Raw genomic sequence first — 6,439 nt, forward strand, 5'->3', positions numbered from 1 at the left:
TATTATTTAAATCAACTAGGGTTTATATTTAATAATAATATTTAGTTTTTGTTTTTAAATTTGTATTTTAAGTTTTTGTATTTATTATTTACATATATAGATTATATTTTTATAGAATATAATATAAAAATAATATTTTTATAAAATTTGTATTTTTATCATTTTAGTTATAATTTGTACTTTTTAATCATTTAATTTGTAATTTGTATTTTTATCGTTCGTAACTACTTTTAAACTTAGTTTTTGCCGTAGTTAATTTATATTTCTAGTTTATATTTTTTAGACTTTGGCGTAAAATCCCTTAAGTGCTTTTTCTTTAGATTAAGATTTAGGCGCTTTAGAATTTTACAACGTCGGTTATCGCTTTAGTTTTAAATAAATTTCAGTGCCTAATTAAGTTATTGCCGTTTTGGATATAGAATTCATTTTAAGCTTTAATACCTTTAGGCGCAACTTTTTATATTTAATTTTTAGACTTTTAAGTTTCGACATTTTTCTTTCTTATTTTTATTTTTCGACGCACTCTTTTTCTTTCTCATTTCTACGCTCTAGTTTTTAGGACATAGATTTCTATCTTCTTTAAATTTCGACGAAAAATTATTGTAAGCGATTGAATTAATAGACATCCAAAATTTTCTGCTTCGTAGTAATAGTTGGATTTGTTAGTGGCTGAGTTGTGGATTTTCTGACTTAAAGGATCCTGGCTCACTGCTGCATCTTTTGGCTATTCGAAACGTGAGCAAAAGTAGAAAAGTCTATTAATTTGATAACTTATATAATTTCTAATAGGATATTCAGTGAATGCACCGAGCAAAACGTTCACCACCTTTCATACGTTCACCACCTGTAACTCGATCAAGACATCTAGCTAATATTGCCGCTGTGGATTTTTCTTTAGAATTATCATCTAGTCGAACAAGTACTCCAATTCAAATTTTCGATAATCCATTTTTTGAACCCGACTTCACAATTGAGAACCCGGAGGATATACAAGGACAATTACAAGATCCTGAACCACTAATCATTCCTCCTGAACCACAAACCATTAAATCAGAATTTTCTAGTAATTCGGATTCAACAATTTCAAATATGGAAATAACGGAACCTCTAAGTATGGAAGATCGAATGAGAGCTACACGCACTGGCCAAGGACATGCCATTACACGACCAGACATTAATGCGCCAGATTATGAAATCAAAGGACAAATCCTACACATGGTAACTAATCAATGCCAATATAGTGGTACGCCAAAAGAAGATCCAAATGAACATCTTCGAACCTTTAATAGGATTTGTACTCTATTCAAAATCAGAGAAGTTGAGGATGAACAGATCTATCTCATGTTGTTTCCCTGGACTTTAAAGGGAGAAGCCAAAGATTGGTTAGAATCGTTACCTGAAGGAGCGATTGATACATGGGATGTTTTAGTTGAGAAATTTCTTAAAAGATTATTTCCGGCATCTAAAGCCGTGAGACTTCAAGGAGAAATTATTATGTTCGTGCAAAAGTCAAATGAAACATTATATGAAGCGTGAACAAGATTCGGGAAGTTGTTGAGAGGATATCCTCAGCACGGTTTAGACACTTATCAAATAGTACAAATATTCTACCAAGGTGTCGACGTTGCTACACGAAATGACATCGACACAGCAGCTGGTGGTTCCATTATTAAGAAAAACGCAACTGAAGCTCACAAAATCATTGATAACACAGCCTCTCACTCGCATGAGTGGCACCAAGAAAAAGATATTTTTTATTCATCTAAATTGGCTAGAGCTGATTCTAGCCATGAATTTGATTCTGTTTTCGCAAAAATAGATGCTTCCGAGAGACGAATGGAAAAGATGACTAAAGATATTCACGCAATACGAATCAGTTGTGAGCAATGCGGTGGACTACACTTAACGAAAGATTGCCACATTGAGCAAACGATGGAACAACGTGAGAATGTTTCCTACATGAATTAAAGGCCGGGAAATAATTATCAAAATAATTATCAACCGCCAAGGCCAAACTTCAATCAAAATCAAAACATTCTTTACAATCCAAATAGACCCAACAACAACTCGTACAACCAACAAGGTCCTAATAACCAACCAACTCAAAACAACACTTTCAATCAACAAAGACTTGGCTTATATAAACCACCACAACAAACTGAAGAGAAAAAGCCTAATCTGGAAGAAATGATGGCAAAGCTAATGGAATCTCAAACACAATTTATTACATCACAAACCCAAACAAATGAGAGGTTTGATCAGTCATTTAGAACTCAACAAGCTTCCATTCTGAATCTAGAAAAACAAATAGGTACTTTTGCTAGCATGATAAGTAAGAGGGAACAAGGAAAGCTACTGAGTAATACTGAAGTAAATCCTCGGAATGAGAATGTTAACATGGTGTCAACAAATTCTGAAAAACCATCATCAGAAGATGGGAAGGTTTTAGATGTGAGTAACAATGAAGAAGTTACAACACCACCACCACCCGAGTATGTGGAACCATACAGACCACACATCCCGTTTCCAAGAAAAGGAGTTGAGTATGAGCAAGTAATAGGTAATAAAGTTTGTGATACCTCTGGAGAGAAGAAGAAGAATAAGAAAGTGCAAGAAACAAAAATCGTAAAAGTAAACCCGATAAAGACAGTTCCACCAAAACTTCCACCAAGGTTGGGTGATCCGGGTGAATTTATTATTCCTTGTCTACTTAGTGATTGTGTCATGTATGATGCACTAGCAGATTTAGGTGCAAGTGTAAGTGTTATGCCTCTTTCATTATATAAGAGATTAGGAGTAGGCGAGCTAAGTCCAATGAAAATGAGTGTTCGACTCTTTGATCAAACCATTAGGAACCCAGTTGGAATTGCTGACAACCTACCCGTTCAAGTAGGTAATTTAACCTTTCTAGTCGAATTTGTTATTATTGACATAGAAGAGGACTCAAACATTCCTCTAATTTTAGGTCGACCATTCTTAGCGTCCACCGAGGCGTTATTTGATGTAAGAAAGGGTAGAATAACACTTAGTGATGGTGAAAAATCGATCACCTTTGTTTGTCGAAAGACTAAATCTCCACCAACCAAAACCGTTGAACCAACAAAAATGATTGGTAAGAACCATATTGTTTTACCAACTCCAACGGTAGTGCTTAACAATAATAAAACGCCTAAGTGTGCGGAAGATGAAGTAAAACCTAATGATGACTTGATAACAAAGAACCCCATTGTTGATACGAAATTAAATGACCCCGTTATTAACAGTTCAATGAAGAAACTTATTAAACGGATTCGCGATGCCAGAACCAAGGGAAACTTTAAGTTATGTAACCGGTTAGTATCCAATCTATCGCCTAAAGAAAAGGCGAAACTAGTTGAATTTGTGGATATTACACAGGAATCCGACCAATGGCTTAAAGCAAAAGTCACAGATATGCAAGTTGATTATGGTCCAAAAGAAATTGACGATGAAGTTAATCACAATTTCAAAACCGCAGCTACCTAAGTGTGGGGAGATTCAAATATTCTGAAAAGAAAATGCTGTCTAGATTTAGTTGTTCTGTTCTCGTGTAGTTCCGAGAATGGAATCCGATTGATCTTTTCCACTAGCAGACACTAAAGAACTAGTTTTCTTTCTCCCATTCTGAATTTTATTTTGTTTTGTAGGTTTGTATGAAATTAATACGCTTTTTAAATTTAAGTTTTGTGTGAATTTAAAAACAAAATTTACTTTATTTCATTAAGTTTAAAAAATGATTTCTAAAATTTGTCGTAACTTAAAGACTAGTTCATAGAATCAAAATTGCTTTACCCGTGGGCGGGGCGAAAAATTTTGTTATCATTATTTTTAATTTTATTGATCTAAAGTATACCAAAAAAAAAATTAAAATCCAAAAATCTTTGCTTTTAAAACAATCGCTTTAAAAATGACAAATTTTAAATTTTGTCGAGGGACGGACTAGGTAAACATACCGAAACTACCTAAAGTAAAAGGAAATAAAATTTTAAAAAATTATTCATTTAAATTGTTTTAATAAATAAAGGTTTTATAAAAATAAAATAAATAAATAAATAAATATATATATATATATATATATATATATATATATATATATATATATATATATATATATATATATTATATGTTTGTAGTTTATCTTATGTACAAAACAGGGTAAAACAGCGCACTTTCAAATACTGGCATTAAAGTTCAGCAAAAGCTATTAATTTTGACGACAAGACGCAAAATATCAAATGTGATATAAAATAATATGTTTGCAAACTCGGTATTTTTAATCACTTTTCTACACTAATCACCCTCATGAATTTATAATTATAGTCTGATTTCATGCAAATGAGGGCATTGCATGATCTCAAGTGTGGGGAAGAGTTATAAATTCTCTCGGGTTTAAACTTAGTTTAATTGCCAAATTTTGTAAAAATTTGAAAAATATTCAACTAAATGAATTCAAAATCATGTTTATACATATTTATAAACGATAAATTTAGGTGTTAATGTCGAAATACCTCGGAGAGAACATAAATGGAGAAATAACCCAAAACGCTTGAATTCATTTAAAATGGAATAGAAGAGAATAAAAAGGCAAAGAAAAGAATAAATAAAAGCTAAGTGTGGGATGAATTTACCAAGTTCTTTAAAACACATATCACATATTTGGTACAGATTATTGCAGGTACTTTTGCTTTGGACTAAACTAATCAGTTTTACCCGATTTATTGTAATACCTTTGAAAGAATAGATGGATCTACACGATGAATCAATTCCATCATTAAAAGGAAGTAAAGTCTTCCGAAAAAGGCACGCGCTTCTTGATTTAGGTCAGGAAGTTGTCGTCCAGACCAGCTGTAGGTTGACGAAAAATCTAGAAAAGTCATCTCTAAAATCACCAGGAAATCCACGGACCTCAGCATCAAACAGGGTCGCCAAGTGGTCAGACTTATCCTAACCATGAGAGGATATGTCTCGTAAAATAGGGAGGGAACCATGCAAATTAGCTTGATAAGACTAATGAATCAGACCGCCAGAAAGGATAATCTCCTTAAAGATTAAAAATCAACTTTTAAGCATGATATTACTCAATCCTTGATATCGACTTTAAATATTGAGAATTATAAACTCATGGAATTCGATGATATCTAAACTCGAGCTTGAACGAGAAAATATTTTGATCAAAATTAAAACCGATTAGTTTTCTGAAAACCTATTTTCAATGCGTTCATTACCATTGAACGTAAAATCCTAAGAATTCACTTGCAATTCATTAGGTCACCTGAACCAAATCGGGTATCAACCGTAAGAACGGTGGTTGCATAGCATGGTTGAAGACAGGACCTTGTGCCAGACCGAAAAATTATAGGGCGATATTTACTATTTCTCCTACAAAGGATAGTAATTGCATCTGACACGTTGTGGACCATGAACATCTGCATGTCATTAGACATTGCCTTAACAGTTGCTTGTTCATCGCTTTCCTTTACAACCGGACGGTATTTTACCGAAAGGTAATATACGGGACAAGTATACTGGACGTGTTGCTTTCCTAATACAAGGTTAGCAAGTGGGTGACACAAAACCGCAAGTTTTGAAATAAAATTTTCAAATCTGAAACCCACGCAACCCACAAAAACATTTTGCAAACACCGGTGAAGGGTTATTCCGGAAAACTTATCTAGGGTAAAAGCTAGAATGAATTTTCAAAAGATCAAATGTTTTCATAAAGATCCAATTTCCTTAAAGGATATAAATTTTCATAGTCATGTGGGACTGTAAACCACAATGTTACTATCATTGTTTATACCGCCGTATCAAAATCACTGATGTATAAAGTGTGAGAATAAAAAAAGTGATTCGAGTGAAGTGTGATTTAATTTCAAGTTCTGTATTGCTTGAGGACAAGCAAAGTTTAAGTGTGGGGATATTTGATAGTGCTCCAAATGAACATATATTTAGTCGCAATATCATCCCAATATGTAAAGTTTTTAGTTGTAATTATTCTATTTTTGTGCAAATTACAAATTGCAAAATGCAAAGTACAAGATATCTACGCGTATGAAAGGACGATCGAAAATCCAGAACCGAGACATAAACCGAGCATCAACGCGTGAAACAACGGACCTAAAATTACAAGTCTACTATGCACAAGAATATAATATAATATATATAATTATATATATTATATTATATATTATAATAATTCAGCAGCCGCCCATGTTTTAATTGCAATGTGAGCTAGAGTAGCCTGCCATGCGATCGCATGGTAGCAAGGCATCAAGGCCATGCGATCGCATGACCCTGAAAAGTTGGCCAAGTGCTATAAAAGGCAACGATTTCTGCCGAATGAAACACACCTCTTCACACTTATTTTCTCTCTTTCTTTATGTATGTTATATTTATATTTATATTTATATTTATAATATTA

The 6,439-nt window shown here is 33.1% G+C and overlaps 1 non-coding gene across 1 annotated transcript; it reads right to left on the minus strand.

Moving 5' to 3' along the window:
- Positions 1-1,473: 1,473 nt before the first annotated feature.
- On the minus strand, positions 1,474-1,580 carry LOC139879178 (small nucleolar RNA R71). The gene has a single exon (XR_011770031.1). It is a non-coding gene; the product is annotated as a small nucleolar RNA R71 (small nucleolar RNA).
- Positions 1,581-6,439: the final 4,859 nt, after the last annotated feature.

The sequence above is a fragment of the Rutidosis leptorrhynchoides genome, chromosome 11, assembly GCF_046630445.1.
Source record: "Rutidosis leptorrhynchoides isolate AG116_Rl617_1_P2 chromosome 11, CSIRO_AGI_Rlap_v1, whole genome shotgun sequence".
In the NCBI taxonomy this organism is placed as follows: domain Eukaryota; kingdom Viridiplantae; phylum Streptophyta; class Magnoliopsida; order Asterales; family Asteraceae; genus Rutidosis; species Rutidosis leptorrhynchoides.